Raw genomic sequence first — 21751 nt, 5'->3', positions numbered from 1 at the left:
ACAAGTGCATACTGGTAATCACATTTTACAAATTGAAAAACCAAACCCAAAAATATTGAATATATGGCTACCAACATGATCTTCAATGAAGAGATCACACAGTCTCTCTTAGGAAGATTTCAAATACTTCTGAGAACCACAATAAGCTTGAAACATTCCCAAAAGCAATTTTATGAAGAGATTTAAACTACATTTAAAAAACTGCCTTTCAAAAAGGTTTGTTATTTTTATTTCTTTTTAAAAATATCATTTTATAAAAACAATATTTCTTCTATGTGGCATAGAAAAAAAGACTTTTAGGGCTGCCAAGCTTAGAGACTTTCAGGAATCTCTAATGACGACTCACCCTCTTTGGATATGGAGCTTTCATGAAAAAATAGTCAACTGGCATTCTTTACAGATCTTCAGCTACCAAGCTTCAACCTAGTGTTATTTCTTGCACAAAAGTTCTCACATATTGCAGTCAAGTATACTAATGTATTAATTTTTCAAGAAAAAAATACACAAAATCTGAATGTCATGTCTTCCACACACAGTAAATTATGCTCACTTCCAACAAATGCTCCAAGATGGCTGCTAATAAAATAATCTGAACTATACTATATACAAACCTAGCTAGACTAAAAATTCCTCATATTGTTCCACACAGCACATTTCCTTGCCTCTTGCAATAATGTATTCACCATTAATTACTCTGCCAAACTGACTTCAATCAAATCATTCAGACAACTCTTGATGGATATAAAAAAGCATTATATTTTTTTTTAAAGTTACTACAGAGAACCCTAGAAAGCATTCTTCTGGATCAGCCCTTTAGAAACTTTATTTGAATACAATGAAAAATATTTTAATTTGCTTTTTAGGTGCTCTGTTATACCTCAACTAAATTCCAATAAAGTATAACTGACACATAGACACAGCTAACTCTAAATGGACAGGTCTGTTATACTGATGTTTATTTCAGAGTAGCAGCCGTGTTAGTCTGTATTTGCAAAAAGAAAAGGAGTACTTGTGGCACCTTAGAAACTAACAAATTTATCTGAGCATAAGCTTTCGTGAGCTACAGCTCACTTCATCGGATGCATTTGGTGGAAAGCTTATGCTCAAATAAATTTGTTAGTCTCTAAGGTGCCACAAGTACTCCTTTTCTTTTTACTGATGTTTATCTATAAGAATTCAATGTTTCAAAAATCTCTTGTCGTTAATGGAATTTGCTTCAACTGCCTGACACTTTCCAAATCACTAAAAATGATCTGATTGATTCACTCTCAAGCAACAATTTACCTGTTTTTATTACAATTATCTACGTATTAAAAAGTTTGTGAAAGATGTCAGATAGAAAATTTAAATCCATCTCCTCTGCATACAGAGCAGGCTGCAGTAATTCAAGTTTCTCCACACTGCTCTGCCAAGTGCCTCAAACCTAACATAGAAAGACCAACTCCAGGCACGAAAGGATTGTCTAGCCTTCATGTCCATTCAGCCCTTTTATCTCTATGCTAACCTACCAACATGGATACCAAATTAGTATCAAATGTGGTAGTGGTTTTAGAGATGAGGACACTTGTCCTCTAAAAACTGGACAGACTCATTTCACAGATGGATACACAGCCACTTGAATGAGGGTTTCTAGCATCATTACTGATCTGGGCCAAATTCAAAATAGTAATCTAGTTGAAGATGCCGTTTCTGTTTTCAATCTCCTCAGACATTCAATTCTCAAACAATTTAATTCCTAAAACTGATCTATTTCTAGATATGGCCACATAAGCAAGTGAAAACAGTTCCTGCTTTATGCCAGCTATGTGATTTCTCTCTCACTGGGGATACACACTTTCCAGAATTTCAGATGTCTTCAGCACAGGAATTCCCCACCCCTGCTGCATACACAATTTTCTTTTAAAGACAACTCTTACTTAACGTAATTACACATACCAAATTATCTAACTTGATAATGTCCCGACATAAGTCAGATATTTGAACTTCTATAGTACTCTCCATATCCCCTTATCTACAAAATATTGATTCAGAAGCAGAACTCTCACTTTGTCCAAATTCCAAGTATCATCTGAACTCTATGGTGTCCCCACCCTAACATAACAGGCTACCATCAGGCATGTACAACTACAACCTGGTTCCAATAGGTCTATGCTTTTTAGTAGGTGGCTCTCAATCCTCCAGTTCAAAGGGATCAGTAAAAACCTGTGGATGTGAACCTTTGGATCTCCAGATTTGGGGCACATTAAACTCCATATTTCAGAAGAAACAACTCTGGAGGCTGATCCATTTTACTACTTCCAGCCACGGCAACAATATTAGGGCTTCTCTTAGAGAGCACAGATGAGTCTATGATTGTATAATGGGGTCCTGACTCTTCATTGTTCTATTGTTATAGTGGTGGTTAACATGACTAGGTCCCTGTCCTAAGATACTTACTATCTAAATTAAATTAGACAACCACCATTGGTAGGGATGGAAGGTACAGGAAAATAAGAGATCACACTCAACAATGGGAACTAAATATTTGTCTTCAAAGGAGAGCATTGTTTTCAGTGAAAACATACTGTATGTTGAATTTCTGTTTGCTTGCTTTTAAATTGATCACTCTCCAGATGAGGTATTGATAGCTCCAGCAGAAGTCACCAACTTTAAAGGGTCAGAATCACTGATAAAATTTTCATTGAGTCATCAGAATTACTTTTTCAGCCACTTTATTACAGTTTTAGGTTAGAATTACCATCCAGATCCAAATCCTTCCTCAAAAAGTAAAGCAAACAAAACACTGCAATTGCTCTTTCAACATGCAGATCCAATATAGTAAATAAGACTGTGAGGTGGTGCAAGAAAGAAAAAGTATGATATTCTGGGTACTGCAAGAAAACTTAGGGACTCTTCCTGGTATTCCAGGTTCCCTATTGCTAGAACCCACTTGTTTGTTATCTGTTATGCTTCCTTGAAGAATCCCAACAGAAAAAATATCTTGCCCTTTAATGGATAATTTATTTGCTTTGACTTCTATCAACACTGGCTGGAAGGATAATTGTGAACTGCACTTATTCCTCGTTCCCTGGATAGGTGGTAGTTATTTTCTAGATGAAAAATAACTACAAGAGCAGAAAGTTGTCCTTCACAGATACAAGCCTTTGATTTCAGAGGTATCTAAGCTTTTATTTAAAACCTCTCTTTCCAAACATTTTTTTAAATTCTTCTGGTTGTTCAACTAATAAATGGACTCTCATAGTCACCACATTATTTGATATAATCTTAGAAGATAACATGAGCATGTCTTTTTCTAGGACATTTCAGAAAGCAACGCGATATCTTGCTCCTAACTACTAGCTTGCAATAGTATTCAGCTCCAGTAGACAGGACACTCAGTTTCCCTACAGATTCTAACATTGCTCTAACCTTGCACAGAATCAATATTTAACTGAGATCCCAAATAGTTGAAAATTAACTGCTGTTTACTTATTTGTCTAATGCATCTCTGAGGGAAACATTTCCTCACAGAGATAAGAAGCATTTCTAAGATGCAGAAGGTACTACAATATCAACCTAAGGAGGACTCCAGAGCTATGTTCATGTACTAAAATGTCTCCTGTACATGAGACATACAGGAGGAGCAAAGTTTTATTTAAGTTCCTTGTAACTGCCTTTAGCTCAAAGAATTACACAAAAGTGTGAGAAGAACAGAAACTTCTCCAAGGAGAAGGGGCTAAAGAGACTGATTTACAGCCTATTACCTGCTTTTCTACTACAAAAGTAATTCTCCAAGACAGATTTATTATTCAGAAAAGGCCTTCTCTTCCTTATCTGCAGGTCCCTAATCTTTATTAGGGGACAGTAGTGAGGCACAGCTAGGCCCCTCCTGCTTCTGCCCTCACAAAACCAATCAGGGACACCTCAGGTCAATGCAATCACCCATGTATTTTATTTATAGTTCTTTCCCATCACCAGTTTACTATGTACATGGTTTTACCAGGCTTCACCAGCAACAGACCAGAGCCACCAGTCCCTCTCAGACTCTGACCTTTCTCTCCCCTCTCTGGCTTCCTCCCTCCCAGCCTTTATAGTCCCTGGCTAATTAGGCTGGCAGCTGTTCCTAGTTGCCAAGCAGGCAGGGCTATTCAGCCAGCCCCAATCCATTCCCCTTGATTGCACCTGGTATGGCAGGGGGTTGACTAAGCACTTCCTGCCTAGCACCCTGTCACAGGGACCCAAAGGAGGAGCAGCCCCTCCAAACATATTCTTTGGCCTGGGCAGAAAACAATGGCAGAGAAGTTGGGAGCAGCTGTGAGGTTGGGCTATGGATAGTCCTGTCTCCAAAACCATCCAGCCCTGTACCACTTTACAAAGATTTAACACAAAACAATGTCATTGTGATTTCTGTCAACACACCTGTAATATCAGGAGTAAATTAAGTATCAGAAGAAGTCTGCAACAGAAACCGAGGACCAAATTCTGTAATTAACTGCAGCCCAGAAAACCCTAATGGAGTCAATGGGAACCCCAAAACTGTTGCATGGAGTGTTAGTCAGTGGAAAGTCAATGGAAATCCTAAATTACTCAAGGAGCTGACTGAGGAGATATCTGAGCCATTAGCAATTATTTTCAAAAATACATGGAAATCAGGAGAGATTCTAGAGGACTGGAAGAGAAGACTGAGGGGACAATATAACAGATTTCAAGTTCTTCTTAACCTCTAAGGATAGGGCAAGAAACAATGGGCTTAAATTGCAACAAGGGAGATTTAGATTGGACATTAGGAAAAACTTCCTAACAGTCAGGGTGGTTAAGCACTGGAACAAATTGTCTAGCGAGCTTGTGGAATCTGGGTCACTAGAAGTTTTTATGAACAGGTTAGACCAACACCTATCAGGAGTGGTCCAGTTATTACACAATGTTTTTCCTACATTTTCAAATATATTGATTTCTATTAAAACACAGAATACAAAGTGTACAGTACTCATTTTATATTAGTTTTTATTACAAATATTTGCACTGTAAAAATGATAAACAAAATAAATAGTATTTTTCAATTCATCTCATACAAGTACTGTAGTGCAATCTCTATTGTGAAAGTGTAACTTACAAATGTAGATTTTTGTGTTACATAACTGCACTCAAACACAAAATAATGTAAAACTTTAGAGCCTACAAGTCCACTCAGTTCTACTTCTTGTTTAGCCAATAGCTAAGACAAACAAGTTTATTTACGTTTACGGGAGATACTATTGCCTGCTTCTTATTTAGAATGTCACCTTAAAATGGGAACAGGCATTCGCATGCAACTTTTGTAGCCAGCATTGCAAGGTATTTACGTGCCAGATATGCTAAACATTCGTATCTCCCTTCATGCTTCAGCCACCATTCTGGAGGGCATGCTTTCATGCTGGTGATGTTCATTAAAAAAAAAATAGCATGTTAATTAAATTTTTTAACTGAATTCCTTCAGGGAGAATTGCATGTCTCCTGTTCTGTTTTACCCACATTCTGCCATATATTTCATGTTATAGCAGTCTTGGATGATGACCCAGCACATGTTGTTTGATTAACGAACACTGTCATTGCAGATTTGACAAAACGCAAAGAAGGTACCAAGTGAGATTTCTAAAAATAGCTACAGCACTCGACCCAAAGTTTAAGAATCTGAAAAGGCTTCCAAAATCTGAGAGGGACAAGGTGTAGAGCATACTTTCAGAAGTCTTAAAAGAGTAACATTTCAATTGAGAAACTACAGAACCTGAACCACCAAAACAAAAAATCAAAATATCAAAAATATTTAAATAAATGGTATTCTATTATTATTTAAACAGTGCAATTAATCATGATTAATTTTTTAATCACTTGACAGCCCTAATAATTATTCAAAATACTACAAAAAGTAGAGGCTGGATTGCCCAACGGTTACTTCGGTTGGTGGCGTTTACTCTCATGAATAATCCCTTTGATTTCAATAGGATTATTTGCAAGAGTAGATGGTCATCAGCACAGGTAAAGACTGTACACTAATCTTTAGAACCTGATCCAAAGCCCATTAAAAATCAAAAGAAAAATCTCTCACTGGCTTCAAATTATCTTTGGATGAGGTCCTTAGTGAGGTACAGAATACCTTGTTATCTTGATTAGAAATTCAATGAAGCTATACAATACATATTATAAACAGGTGTCTATTTGAAGGTTTAGGTGAAATACCACTAAAAATATTTAGGTAGTTCTGTAAAAGCTGCGTCCAGAAGATATTTTAACACGTTTAGATTGTTCTACAATGAGAAAATGAGCAAAAATATTAGTCTTTTATACTTGAATTGCTAGAGCAAGCTGTACCATCAATTCTTGGGCGCACCACTTCCCCATCATAATGCTATCCATAATCAGGAACTTCATATCAATACATTAAAATAACCTTCTACACAACAGTCAAACAAGACTTTAGAAAGTTTTGGATGCTCAAAGAAAGACAACAGAAATAGCTACAGTAGTAAATGTTTATGATTAATTTAGGGTACTTCTGCACTTAAAAAGCTACAGTGGCTCAACTGCACCGCTTCAATGTAGACACTGTCTATGCTGATAGAAGGGGTTCTCCCATTGACACAAGTAATCCACCTCTAAAACAGGTGGTAGCTAGGTCAATGGAAGAATTCTTCCGTTGACCCAGCACTGTGTGCACGGGGACTTATGTTTGCTTAAAACACAGCTCAGGATCTTTCACACCTTTGAGTGATATAGTTAAACCAACCTAATTTTCTAGTGTAGACCAGGTCTTAGATACACGGCACTTGGTTTCCAAAGATCTCCATGGAAGCTACATTAGTGACTAAGGTTCAGCAACTAAAAAATAGTTGCTAGGAGCCAATTACAGAGTTAAGCATTTTTTATTTAAATTGTACTGATAAAAATTTTCCACTTGACAATAGCCATCAGTTAAACACCATCAAATAGAGAAGATATATGCTGATATTGAGGGGAAGTAAGTAAGTTGTGAAAGAACAATATATTGCTCGTTACACTAAGAGCAGATTGGTAAAAAGGTTTAAAAAAAATTAAAAAAAAAATAAAAAGTCTTCTCCCAGCCCAGTTTTAGGAAGAGATTCCTAGAAGACGATATCAGAGTCCACACAAACCATCTCTCAAAACCCTCAACCTTGACTCAAAAACCCTCGATCACTCTTCAATATGACATTCTCCCTCTCAGAGCTAGATTTTAAAAACTAATATTGTGCTTCTGAAATACCAACTGGAATTATCTTTACAACTGTTTCTTTAATTAAAATATCTTTCTAATGGAAAAGTACAAGAACCAAATGGAAAGAGGAGGAAGTTAAATGCACCTAAAAAGAGCTTGCTCAGAAATAAACAATTGCACCAAGATGGATTGAGGTGAAAAAAGGGACTAAAATCTATACTTCCCACCCTTCAACCCTCCCACCCTTATCTATCTCATGTAATGTTATATTCTTCCGACTTCTGGACTCCCTCCTCATAACCAATGCAAGACAATTTCTCTCACAAGCATTCTGGGCTGATGTTCTACTCACTCCTATAAGCAATGAAGTCTGTTGAGATAGCATTGTCCAACTATTTGTTTTATTGTTGAAAACATCATCAATCTGCTAACGTTTAATAACACAGAGCCAGATTTTCAATTCAGACCTCCATTTCGTGAGCAGTTTTGAGCCTACAATGAATTGTAATTCTTCCTTTCTGTCTCAATAGCCAAGCCATTTGTACACTCTGTAAGGCAGGTGTGACAGACAGGTATGAAAAGAAACAGCTCTTTATTTCCTGGCCATAGTCACATAACATGGGTAAGGATAAAAAAAAGATTATGGACACATTCCCCAATTATGTGCCTCAACTATGGCAATGTCTTCTGCATCAGTCTTCACTACAGAAGATGTGAGGGAGATTCCCCCCAGCAGAACCATTCTTTTTAGGTGACAAATGTCAAAAGAGGAAGTTTTGGAACAAATTAATAGATCAATCCATAATAAGTCACCAAGACCAGATGGTATTCACCCAAGAGTTCTGAAGGAACTCAAATAGAAAACTGTAGTACCACTAACTGTGGTATGTAGCCTATCACTTAAAATCAGGCTCTGTACCAGATGACAGGAGGAGAGCCAATGTGATGCCAATTTCTTATAAAAAGCTCTTGAGGTGATCCTGGCAATTACAGGCCAGTAAGCCTAACTTCAGTACCAGGCAAGTTGGCTGAAACTATAGTAAAAGAACAGAATTATCAGACACAAATGAACACAATTTGTTGAGGGAAAAGTAAACATGGATTCTGTAAAGGGAAATCACGCCTCACCAATCTATCAGAATCCTTTGAGGGGATCAACATGTAGACAAGGGTGATCCAGTGAACTTCGTAGTGCACTTGGACTTTTAGAAAGCCTTTGACAAGGTCCCTCATCAGAGGTTCTTAAGCAAAGTAGACAGTCATGGGTTGAGAAGAAAAGTGCTTTCATGGACCAGTAACTAGTTAAACAGATAGGAAACAAAGGGTAGGAATAAATGGTCAGTTTTCACAATGGAGAGAAAGTAGCGGGGTCCCCCAAGGATTCGTACTGGGACCGTGCTGTTCAACATATTCATAAATGATCTAGAAAAAAAGGGGTGAAAAGTGAGGTGGCAATTTTTTTCTTTTTTTTAAATTACAGGATACAAAATTACTCAACATAGTTAAGGCCAAACTGACTGCAAAGAGATACTCTGGATGTATGGGCAACAAAATAGCAGACAAAATCCAATGCTGATAAATACAAATTGATGCATACTGGAAAACATAATCCCAACTATACATAAAAAATGATGGCGTCTAAATTAGCTGTTACCATTCAAGAAAAATCTTGGAGTAATTGTGGATAGTTCTCCAAAAACATCCACTCAATGTGCAGTGGCAGTCCAAAAGGCTTACAGATGTTTAGGCACCATTAGGACAGTGATAGATAATAAAACAGTAAATATCATAATGTCACTCTATAAATCCATTATATGCCCACACCTTGAATACTGCATGCAATTCTGGTTGTTCCATCTCAAAAAAAGGTATATTAAAATTGAGAAAAGTGCAGAGAAGGGCAACAAAAAATGATTAGGAGAATGGACCAGCTTCCATATGAAGAGATATTAAAAAGATTACTTGTGACACGTCGAGATTAACAAATTTATTTGAGCATAAGCTTTCGTGAGCTACAGCTCACTTCATCGGATGCATTCAGTGAAAAATACAGTGGGAAGATTTATATACACACACTGAAAACATGAAACAATGGATGTTACCATACACACTAACAAGAGAGTGATCACTTAAGTGAATAAGAGAAAGTGAATAAGGAAGTGTTACTTAGTCCTTCATATAACACGAGAACCAGGGGTCCACTCAGTTAAATGAATTAGCAGCAGGTTTAAAACAGACATAAGGAAGTACTTCTTCAAACAATGCACACTCAATCTTTTGAGCTCATTGCCAAGGGATGTTGTGAAGGTCAAAAGTATAACTGGGTTCAAAAAAAGTTAGATATTTTCATGGAGGATAGGCCAATCAATGGCTATTAGCCAAGATGGTCAGGGATGCAACTCCACGCTCTGGGTGTCCCTAAGCCTCTGATGGCCAGAAGCTAGGATGGGACAACAGGGGATGGATCATTCGAGAGTTCCCCTGTTCTGTTCATTCCATCTGAAGCATCTGGCAGCAAGCACTGTCAGAACACAGGACAGTGAACACCATGAACCATTGGTCTGACCTAACATGGCCAATCTTATGTTCCTCTCAGGTCTTTTGGACCTTTACCTCATCCTTCTCGGTACAGCCGTAATACTGCTGCCAACAGAGTCTCTCTCATCCTTCATTTAAACCTATCATGCCCCAATTTGAGTCACTATGTTGACTCCCTACTGTGCTGCACATCAAGTTCAAATTTCTAGCTCTTCCTTTCAAAGCACTATATCTCCGAACTGGTTTCCTTTCACATTCTTTCCATTCTGTATTCTGCTCTGCCAACAGTGCCAAGCTCTCTTCATCAGGCTTGTGAAGACCTTCAAAAATCTATTTGTCAACCTTCCACCCTTTTCTCTTTCAAGCCACTCCTAAAGACACTTCTCATTGTGGTGCCAAACACCCACAGCTACATTAGGTAGGATTTTAAAAGCTTAGAAAGAACATGACCACTTATGCTTCAGGGCATAATTTAATCTCTTAACAGATCCCCCGTGGAACTGATTATTCCATAACTGTCCATTTCAGAGTTTCTTGCACCTTTCTCCAAAGCACATAACATTGGTCGCTGTCAGCAATAAGATATTGGATTAGATGGACCATTGTTCTGAGCTAGTATGGCAAGTCCTTTGTTCTCACTTGAACAAAAAAAAAACAGACATATATACAATCTTAATGGTACAAGTGGGTAATTTTAAAAATCCGTTATCCATATATCCATATGCAAGGTCTTTTCTTAATCCTCTCCTTCTTCCTTCCTTTTCACTTGTCTGTTAAGTCCATCATTTAGATTGTAAGCTGTTTGAGGCAGGGGCCTTATCTGTTTTGTGAAGAAAACCTGTGACAACTAAAAAATGATAAGTAATAAAAATCCACACCCATCTTTCCTCCCAGAGAGAGTCCCACTGAAGTAATCTAAACTCTCTTACAGGCTGGGCATGTAGATCCTTTTACAGAACTGGGGCCTCCTTTTAGGCATGACAGTGAACAAGGGTAACAAAATCAAAAAGTGGCAAGAAAGTACACAGTTTGCAATAAGACCACATAACTATTCAATTTAGGCATGTGCACTTCTCAGTAGTATTTAAAACAAAACTCATTAATGAAATAATATTACGTCTGCAAAAACTGAGGTCTGGTTTGAAAATGCAGGGCTTCAGTTTCTATTAGTGTCCAATTTAATAATATCATCTGAAATACTTAATTTTACTTTTCAATATTGTGACAATTAGAATGCAAACATTGGTTGAACTAGCACACCACACTTTTTTCAGATATTGTATTGTAAAGGCACCATTAGTGCAAACCACACTTGTTCAAAACAACATTTAAACAGTGATCCTACTCAACATATGGGTTGTGTGCAGGAGCAAGGTAAGAAGAAAAGTGTAGAGCAACATCTTACTATTACTAACTTTTAAAGCATAACTAATGGAGGAGGTCAAATATCCTCAGTATATACAAAATGATCTCCCATTAAGGCTGGTGTTGCACGTGCACGGCAAGAGGAAAAGAAATCCTACACAAGGCACTGTAGAGTATTGTTACTTTGATGTGTTTTCAAAAGCAGATGAAGACATTTCTTCACAAAGTAGACACATTTCCAAGATAAAAATAGATCTGTTTTTGTTATGTAATTAAAGCTGTGCTGTTTTGCCACTTACTTGAGTGGTTGTTTGTAACCTAAGAAGTCCAGCACTGAAAATACCTAAACAAGATTGAATTAAACATATATTTGTTTGCTGAATACTTTCCACAAACCTTGGATCCCCCACAGAAAAATGGTTTAATTAACTTTATTTAAATTTCTATTGGATTACCAGATATAAAAACATTTAAGACTCCCATTAAACTGAAAACTCTCTACTGATCTTCACTATGATGTGGCTATCACTCCACTATAATATTTTCCCTACTATCTCCTTCTAAACTCCTAACAGCATTTCCGGGTTCACTAAAGGTATCCCAGAATGTACCACTATGACATAGCAAATGCCATGGATTGCAATGCAACACTGGGTATCTGTGATAACACACTGTGGGATATTGCCAGTGAACCAGGTTGTGCCAAAAAGATTTCATTGAGGAAAAATAGAATTATAAAAGGCTAGCTAAAGGCACACTGTCAACTTTTTTTTTTAAATCATACTTCTCTGAAAAAGCATTACCCACTATTGTTACCTTTAACTCCCAAGAATACTAGAACTGAAATACAGATCGGAGAAAGAAATATTTCTATATTTTTCAGTTTACACTGTGCATTTGACAACACTGTGGATAGTCATGCTCCCTGTTATCCTGTGTATAGGAAGTTCCCTCTTTACTGGGCTGAATTCTTCAAACTCAAGCGTGGAGAGAAAAAACATTTCAAAAACTAAGAAAACAGAACTGTAAAACTACATAAATTGGCAAGGCTGTGAGGGATGGAGATGGGGGAGAGTCTTCCCCCCCCTCCACACACACACACACACACACATTTTTTTTTTAAGCTGACTAGATTTCAGGTTGGCAATGTCCCTTTAAAAAGACTGCCGTTCTGAACATCCCCAACAGTCTGGTCAGAAGACTCATTCAAAGAAGAAATCCATACAGGACTTATTTTCATTTTGGCTATGCAGTTCACCTTCAGGAGAATGTTCTTTGGGGAAAAATGGTGAATAATCTATGCTAAGGAAGTTTACAAGCTGTGATCACATTCCACTCTCATGACAAAAATTGTCAAATGCCATAATGTAAAATAAACAATTAAAACAAAAAATCTTAATCAACAATTTCACTAAAAGGCTACAGAGGTCTCTCTTTGTGAACGAAGATTGAAAAATAAGTAATATTTCATTATTCAAGGCCGCAAGTCAACAGAGTGCACAAGTGTGACAAAGATATTATTCTGGGTAGCCAATACACTCAAAGCATATTGTCAGAAGGAAAGGATATTTGTGATGGATGTATTAAAAGGGGCATGCATCAACTGCTTTCAAAACATTAAGCAACAAAGTGTACAGTGCTCTTTAATGAGACATTAATGAATGGTTAGCATGGATGCAGCTGCATCACATTAGCACTGTTGATAAAAGTATATCTTGTCTTCTGTCTCCAATTGTCTTATAACCATAATGGTTAAAAATATTTGCATTAGGCAGGCAGGGAACTACAGGATGGAGGATGTGTGCATTTTATTATGCATGAACATAGTACATTAAGTATTTACAGTATGCTGATGTATGACTATAGCTATACTTAGCATTTCTGCTATGTTTAATTTTATTTATTTGAGCACATTTTTATGTTCACTGAAAGCCTTCAAATGTTGGCATATTTGCTTTAGTTTTGCAACAGCAAAATTGACTATTTGTCTTTTCTATCTTCCACAGGCATAACAACATGTGACTACTTTAATACTGGCATAAGGTTCTTTAAAGTACTCCTTTTGAACAATGCAAGAATCATACCATACTACAAAGACTGACAAGTCAAATAATAAAAATTACACGTGCTCATGAATGTGTTTCAAAGATACAATGAATCTAGTACATTACTAACAAATGTTTCACTTGTCAAATGTTTGATATTTAGTATCTAACATTAGTTAGATGATAAAAGTCATAGGTTAAGAACAGTATGGACACTGAATTAACTGGGCCATAAGCACATTAAAACATTATACTTAACAGTTCTTCTCCCTTATAGTTTGTATCAAATTCACTGAACCAAACCAGTTACATAATCCAATCTTTGACTTTTGATCTATTTGTTCATTGCTCATAGATCACAGATCAAAATATAAGATGGTTTAAACATCCAGTATGTGCTGTATTTTCAGTATATTTTACGAACAGGTAATCTAATAGTATTTTTCTGATTTAAAATGAATATGAGCAGGAAAAGGATGGGGAAGAGAATCTAAAATGTTGTAGACATACTATATTTTAAAATTATGTGAAAATGTTTAGGATTGCATTGTTTTACAAGAATAGCTATGTGCATGTGTAGAATATTTAAGAAATATATAGAAGAAACAATCCTATTCCCTACTGTATTTTTAAGTTTTAGGACACCCCAGCACTCAAGTGAAGAAAGAAAGGTTAATAAAATTAATTTATTATATTTTAGACCATGAAAAAAAAAGTGTTTTTTTTTAAAAACCCATGTACATTATACAATCACACACTTAGAAACGAATTACCAGATTATTGGTTATATAATACCTGTCAGTCCTGAGCTGTGTCTTTTATTTGAGGTTGAAGACTATCTAGTGAACCTGTAACTTGGACTGATATACACATTTTGATTTCAGGAGATGGATTTTGACCTAAGGGTGTGAAAACTCTCTCTAGAGTGTCAGTGTCACCACAGGTTTCAGAGTAGCAGCCGTGTTAGTCTGTATTCGCAAAAAGAAAAGGAGTACTTGTGGCACCTTAGAGACTAACAAATTTATTAGAGCATAAGCTTTCGTGAGCTACAGCTCACTTCATCGGATGCATTCAGTACTCCTGATAAGTTTCCAACCTAGTGCTTCAGGTCCCACTACCCCTCCTTATGTTGACACCCCCATCTGTCTCCATAGAATTATAATACAGATTGCCATATGCAGCCCCATGCCGCCTGTCACATTTTGCCCTTTAATACAAAGAAGTTAAACGCAAGACACACTCACCCCCAGCGAATTGTTTTTGCACAACATAATCCAGAGCCTGAGAACCTCTCACAAAACCTCTTTGGAAAATGGAGGGGCTGGCATCGGTGCCCTGGCTTATTGTCCAGAGGAAGGAGAAGTTATTTACATGTTACAATCCAAGCCCGGCGTCGTTCAGAGACACCAACTGCTCAGCACTCCCTTAGATCAGCCATGTTACTCCCCCAGATCCACCGCTGGCTGCGAGCACTTCCCCGGGAGCCTGGGCACAGACAAGGGGCAGGCGCGCGCTTCTAGACGTGTCCTGCCAGAGCCCCCATGGCAGCGGCCGCTCCGCGAGCTCCCAATCGCCTCGGAACTTCGGCTCTCAGGATCCTCCCCGAGCCAGACTGGAGCCGCCGGAGGAGGAGGAGAGGGGAAGGGGAAGGGGAAGGAAAAAAAGCAGGGCTAGAGAAAGTAGATCCGACGGCTGCGGGCGCTACTAATGTGCGGCCTGGAATCCCCCTGACAGGAGCCGGAGCCACCAGTCCCGGCTGCTCTAGCTACGCAAAGCGGCCCCCAGCTTAACTCTTAACTACCCGCCTGGAGACGTTTTCATCGGACGGGGCCCCTCACCCAGCTACCGCCGCTCCCCAGCAGCAGCCTGCCTGCGGTGTTGTAACATTGGTGCAGCAGCAGCAGCAGCAGCGAAGAGAAATACACCAAGGGCTTGCATTGCACAATGCAACCCGAGCTCCGCCAGAGCATGAGGAACAGCACGTCTCTCGGCGCCTCGGCTGCTCCCGGGAGGGCTGCGAACGCAGAGCCTGTCAGATTAGCCCCGGGGCGAGTGCAATCTGTCCTCCCCATAGCCCCTTTCTGGCAAACACCGCCAAAGCAGAGTAGGAGCCAGACTTCAACACGCTTTATTTTCCCCCTTCGCCCCCCCCCCGGCGAACCGTACTTTCCCATTTAACAAAGCACCACTAAAAGTTGCAACACGTACAAATGGATCCCTCCTCCTTCTCTAGCGGACACACGTCTTGGGCATTAAGCGGCTATTCAAGGCAGGATTTTATCTTGAAATTAATGGGGCTTCTTTAACCCTTTTGTAGACACGCCTGCTACTTTTCCCCAACCCAGTTTGAAATTGACTCCCTGGAAAACCTGGTCCGATAAATGTCCCTAAAAATAACTTGCCCTTCCCACTCCCCGAAATGGCCCCTGGCAAAGTTTCCTTCTATTGGCACTGCACAGAAAGAAAAAAAGACGCAATCATTATTCCATTTGTGCGGATCTATTCTTAAAGGCGAACCAGTTTAAATAGTATGGTAATTACGAGTTTCCTTAATAAAAGGAAATAACACAGGTTTGTTAGGAAACGTTTTGTTTTGTGTCTAGCTTAGTTTTTTGGGGGGAAAGGGAAAGGGATTTAATACTTGTTTCAATAATCAGAGGTCTGTTTCCAGTCCACAGATTAAAATCCTGACAGCAACACTGAGCTATAGCTGGCAATCCTAAAGAGGACCAGAGAATTTTATTCTCTGGCTATACTGAAAACTGAAATTCTAGGTTCAAATTCTGTTCTCAATTACATAGTTGTAAATCCAGATTAATTCCAATAAAATCAATGGGGTTACTCCAGATTTATCCTGTATTAAAAAAAAAGAAAAGAAAGAAAAACTTTGACTCTTAAGGCTTGTCCATATACAAAAGCTTTAATCATTTTAGAAATTGATGTTGTTAAATTGGTGCAGACTTCTGTTGTGGATACTTTTAAACAGGTTTAAGATTTCATAATATCAATTTAGTTTAAATTGATAAGAACTCTTTCTAACCCAACTGAGTTAAACATTTTTAGGCCCAAAATCGTGTCTGAACACAGAAGCTGCAAATGTTCTGGGCTTGTCTACATTTGGAAATTTGCTGAAGTAGCTATTCCAGAATAATTATTTTGGTATAACCAAAATATCCCCAGAATAAGAGTGCCCTTTTACAATTTAGCTTAATTCATCATCTGGACACTCTACTCCAGAGTAAAATTTACTTTATTACAGAATAAAAAGCAGGAAAAAATTCAAAATAAAAATTTATTTTACTCTGGAATACTGTCCACACAGATAGCTGTTCCAGAATATTCCAGAACAATTTATTCCACAATATCTGTTCTGGTCAATTTCCCCATGCAGACAAGGCCTTAGGTTAAAAAAAAAGGGGGGGGGGGGGGTCTAGTGTAGACAACACACGTCTACTTTGCATTACGCAACTATGCCAGGATGGTCTTCTAGTGTAGATGCAGCCTTACACCAAAAAAAGGAGTTTTTCTGTCAGAAAAACCATCATTCTGTCAACATAGCTGCATCTACACTGGGGGTTTTGTAGCAAAAAGTTTTTTCACACCTCTGACCAAAATAGCTATGCCAACACAACTTTTAAGCATAGACCAAGTCAGTGAAGGGCTTTTCACTCCAGTTAAGCTAACTTGGTGTAGCTAGTGATTAAAAACATACCCAGGATTTGCACTGGTTTAATTAAATAAATTTAAAATTATACCTTAAATTAAACTGGAGCAACTTTCTCATACAGACAAGCCCTTAGTTTGAAATCTAGACTTCATTTCTGCCTACGTACACAGAAGCTCATGCTAAGTACTGCATTAATTTATGGAATTACAAAAATGGAAGACAAATACAGCATTTCAGTTTCTAAAAGAAATACTTAATTTTTAAAACTTTTTTTAGAAATAAAATCAAAGCAGTTTGCCCTCCTTCAGAATTAATCACCTGCAATTTTTTTATTTTACAAAACAACACTATTAGAGCAATCAAGAAGTTGATCTGAGGGAGGAAGGTGAAATTCCTATCAAAACCCTAAAAACTGATTTTTATTTTATATTTTGTAAATCTGAAGAAAGGGAAAAGTTGGATGAGGGCTTGGAACTTGGGTAACAAGTTTCTACTCAGGAGACACTTTTCTAACAACAACAAATAATAAGCATTATAAACCCCCTGAAAAGCCCATCTTGCAATGAGCTTATACAGACCCCCATACCTGCACAGCATCCCACTGATTTAAAAGGGGCTCTGCACAGGTGTTGGGGGTAGAGGCAAATTTGTTACAGGGCCTTAATGCCCAAGTTACATAGTGCTTCACTCAGCCACTCTTCCCACTAACTACAACAGAGAGTGACCATGTAAGCAGTGAAGGATCAAGCTGTACAGAGTATGATGATGATGCAAATGTAAAGGAACATCATAACACATAAATGTCACATTTTCATTTGAAAACATTTTGCCTTCTGTTATAACTTACTAAAAATTACTAAACTGAAAAATAAGAAAAAAAGTATTTCCTCACTTTTTCCCCCAGTTTATGTACTTTGTGCATTTGACAGCATTTTGGGTATAGTCAGTTTCACCTATGGTTGCAGTGGATCTTCCACAAGGCAGCCGGTAAGAGGAAAAAAAATAGGAAAGTGTGACCGTAAATTTACAAAAAATGGCAGTGGGATTCAGGGGCAGATATACTAACTGAAACTGCTTCCCCCCCCCCCACCCCATTGACTAGATTTGAAGTTGATGGGTCTTTGAAGTTAAGTTATTGTCTCTAGTGGTCCAATCCTGAAAACCTTACTACCAACTATATTGCTGCGATTACATGTCGTTTTACTGAAATCAATGGGATAACTACATAGCAGTAAGGGATCACAGGATCAGGCCCTTATTTTGCATGCATTAATGGAAATTCTTCAAGGTATAGACCATGTGTCTTGTAAGATTTTGTGTGCATTTATGAGTTAAGTAATTAACGTTGTATGTTAAATTAATATTTCTATTTTTCCATCTTTTCTTTAAAAGAATTCTTTCTGTAAAATTCTGAAAATAAAAATTGCTTTCCCTTCACCATTTGACAAATACTGACTCCACCAGCATTACTTTTCTATTGCAATATGGTAGAACCTCAGAGTTACAAGCACCTCGGGAATCGAGGCTGCTCGTAACTCTGAAATGTTCGTAACTTTGAACAAAAGGTTATGGTTGTTATTTCAAAAGTTTGCAACTGAGCATTGACTTAATACAGCTTTGAAACTTTACTAGGCAGAAGAAAAATACTGCTTTTAACCATTTTAATTTAAATGAAACAAGCACAGAAATGTTTCAGAGTAGCAGCCGTGTTAGTCTGTATTCGCAAAAAGAAAAGGAGTACTTGTGGCACCTTAAAGACTAACAAATTTATTAGAGCATAAGCTTTCGTGCACAGAAACAGTTTCTTTACCTTATGAAATCTTTTTTTTAAATCCTTCCACCCCTCCCCCACCCTTTTTAAGTATTTTACATTTAATAATACTGCAGAGTATTTGGGTTTTTTTGTTCTACACTGCCTGATCGCATACTTCCAGTTCCAAATGAAGTGTGGTCACTTTGTGACTCTGGTTTTCATAACTTTGAGGTTCTACTGTATAACTCATCGTATTTCCCAGTGGTTTGACTTGAGTTTTTATACCAGTGTCTGAGATCTACAATGATGTACACGTCGGTAGGCCACCTTCAATCCTTCAATTAATTCTGAGATTCCTACCTCTTCCCCTTCCCACCCAAACCAAAATGACATCTTTAAAAAAAAAAAAAAAAAAGCAGCACCAGCAGCTGGACTATGCAAATAACTTCACACTCCTGCACAGAATCATTTTAATCACAGCTGCTGATTAGCTGATTTAGATCTGCCAACACAAGGGCTTGATCCTATGGCCCTTACTCAATGAACCCAGTAGGACAACTTGTGATTAAGGGACGTAGGACTGGGCTATTAGTCAATTTTACTCAGCAGTAGAGTTTGTGAATTAAGTTCTTCTGGAAAGGAGTGATACTATTTTTCTTCAGGTTTCAGAGTAGCAGCCATGTTAGTCTGTATTCACAAAAAGAAAAGGAGTACTTTTGGCACCTTAGAGACTAACAAATTTATTAGAGCATAAGCTTTCGTGAGCTACAGCTCACTTCATCGGATGCATTTGGTGGGATGCATCCGATGAAGTAAGCTGTAGCTCACGAAAGCTTATGCTCTAAGGTGCCACAAGTACTCCTTTTCTATTTTTCTTCAGCAGCTGCCAGCCTGAACCTTAAAGAAAAGACAAGATGAGACATATAGAAAGACAATGGAAGTGAAAGAAAAAGAAAAATGAAAAGATCGACAAACAGTAAAAGAAAGATAAAGAGAAGAGAAAACGGAACCCAAAACCTTCATCTATTTTCAAATCTCATTAAGAAGTCTCTCTTTTTTCCCTTGTGTATTTTAACGTCTTTTCTCCCTTTATTCTATTTGAACTTTGTAAGTCTTCTTTAATTTGAAAGATTTTGGAATGTTATTTTATAGCACTCAGGGAGAGCATTAGACACGCCTCTGAATACAAAAAAAAGATACGACTCCTGCCCCAAATTATTTCATGTCTAAAATGTAGACTGTAATATATCAGTGAAAACGAAAAAATAGAAAGGAAATGGGGTTTACAGCAGTATCACTTGTTTATTGTAGCGTAAGCATGTGTACAATTTGGTGATATAGTTTATAATAAAAACCCTGAATGCAACTGTTGTCAGACAAGACTCCAGTGTTTCCAAAACTTTTCTGACACACTATTTTCTAGTTCTTTGACTTCATAGGTTCACAGAGTCCAAGGTCAATAGGGACCATTGTGATCATCTCCAGTGGTTCTCAAACTTTTGTACTGGTGACCCCTTTCACATAGCAAGCCTCTGAGTGCGACCCCACCCCCTTATAAATTAAAAGCACTTTTTAAAATATTTAACACTATTATAAATGCTGGAGGCAAAGTGAGGTGGGGTGGAAGCTGAGAGCTCACAAGCCTCCATGTAATAACCTCACGGCCCCCTGAGGGGTCCCAACCCCCAGTTTGAGAATCCCTCCTGTTTAATCCCTCCTAAACCTCCTGTTTAACACAGGCCATAGAACTTCCCCAAAATAATTCCTAGAGCATATCAATCAAAGTTTTACCCGAATATGCACTCGACACTGAATACTACATTTGTATTGTACAAAAGGGAGAAAGGAAGGAAGCAGCAGCAGAAATCAAAAGAATGTTCATCTTAAGGTTTGATATTCTACTAAAATGTAGAGGTGAGTTACCATTTAGTAGCCTATTATGCTACTAATCCATTTGTTCCTCCTCTCTCAGTAAATACAGATTCTCTGTTAGTTATCACTTTTTTGTCAGTTAACAGACCAGAGGGAATAATCATACTTTTGAAAATTAATTACAAAATAAAAAGATACTTAGTATCCAAATGAAATTCCCCACATGGTTACAATACTGACATAGATCACATTTTGGGGCCAAAAGAAGTTGTACTATCCTTTAGAGTCAAGAAGTGCATTTCATGTATTAACTATATACACGGTAACATAATAACATAAGTGTGATTTAAAGCCATTAAATGTGGATACATCTCTAGTGACCACGTCATTAACCAGCATTTAAAACAGTAACAAGGTGCAGGCTCAGTAACAGCAATAGCTCTCCAAATACAAAAGGGCAAAATTCTGCCCTATCACACAGCGATATCAATGGAGTAGCACAGAATACATCAGGTTAAAATAAGGTTCATTATTTCAATTAAATAAAGCAGTCCCAACAAGCAGGGAACTAGTTGCATCACATACACCCCATTGTGGTTTGGTAGCGTACTTTTCAGGGTTTTCCAAACACTGCAAAGCTTTAAATTTGATGCTAGATTGCACAAAGCTCACAGTTTCCTTTACCCACTCCTAACACAAACATCCTATCTGGTACTAATTGTAAACTGAAAAGGAGTACTTGTGGCACCTTAGAGACTAACAAATTTATTAGAGCATAAGCTTTCGTGAGCTACAGCTCACTTCATCGGATGCATTTGGTGGAAAAAACAGAGTAGAGATTTATATACACACACACAGAGAACATGAAACAATGGGTTTATCATACACACTGTAAGGAGAGTGCTCACTTAAGATAAGCCATCACCAGCAGTGGGGGGGGGGGGGGAAGGAGGAAAACCTTTCATGGTGACAAGCAGGTAGGCTAATTCCAGCAGTTAACAAGAATATCAGAGGAACAGTGGGGGGTGGGGTGGGAGGGAGAATATTCTCCCTCCCACCCCACCCCCCACTGTTCCTCTGATATTCTTGTTAACTGCTGGAATTAGCCTACCTGCTTGTCACCATGAAAGGTTTTCCTCCTTCCCCCCCCCCCCCCCCCCCCCCCCCCCCCCCCGCTGCTGGTGATGGCTTATCTTAAGTGAGCACTCTCCTTACAGTGTGTATGATAAACCCATTGTTTCATGTTCTCTGTGTGTGTGTATATAAATCTCTACTCTGTTTTTTCCACCAAATGCATCCGATGAAGTGAGCTGTAGCTCACG

At 38.1% G+C, this 21751-nt stretch overlaps 1 protein-coding gene across 27 annotated transcripts in view; it reads right to left on the bottom strand.

Moving 5' to 3' along the window:
• Window positions 1–21751, bottom strand: part of KMT2C (lysine methyltransferase 2C) — a 356354-nt gene that overhangs the window by 308439 nt on the left and 26164 nt on the right. Inside the window, exon 1 of one of the 27 annotated variants that reach the window (XM_043509681.1) lies at window positions 14382–14788. The exons of 25 other annotated variants lie outside the window; for them this stretch is intronic. The gene's annotated coding sequence lies outside the window, so the exon portion shown is untranslated. Of the gene's footprint in view, window positions 1–14381; window positions 14789–21751 lie in introns of those variants that run through there. One more of the 27 variants, XM_043509683.1, reaches the window with a different exon arrangement.

The sequence above is a fragment of the Dermochelys coriacea genome, chromosome 2, assembly GCF_009764565.3.
Source record: "Dermochelys coriacea isolate rDerCor1 chromosome 2, rDerCor1.pri.v4, whole genome shotgun sequence".
In the NCBI taxonomy this organism is placed as follows: domain Eukaryota; kingdom Metazoa; phylum Chordata; order Testudines; family Dermochelyidae; genus Dermochelys; species Dermochelys coriacea.
Note: the sequence above shows the minus strand (reverse complement) of the source record. Positions and strands in the feature narration are given on the sequence as shown.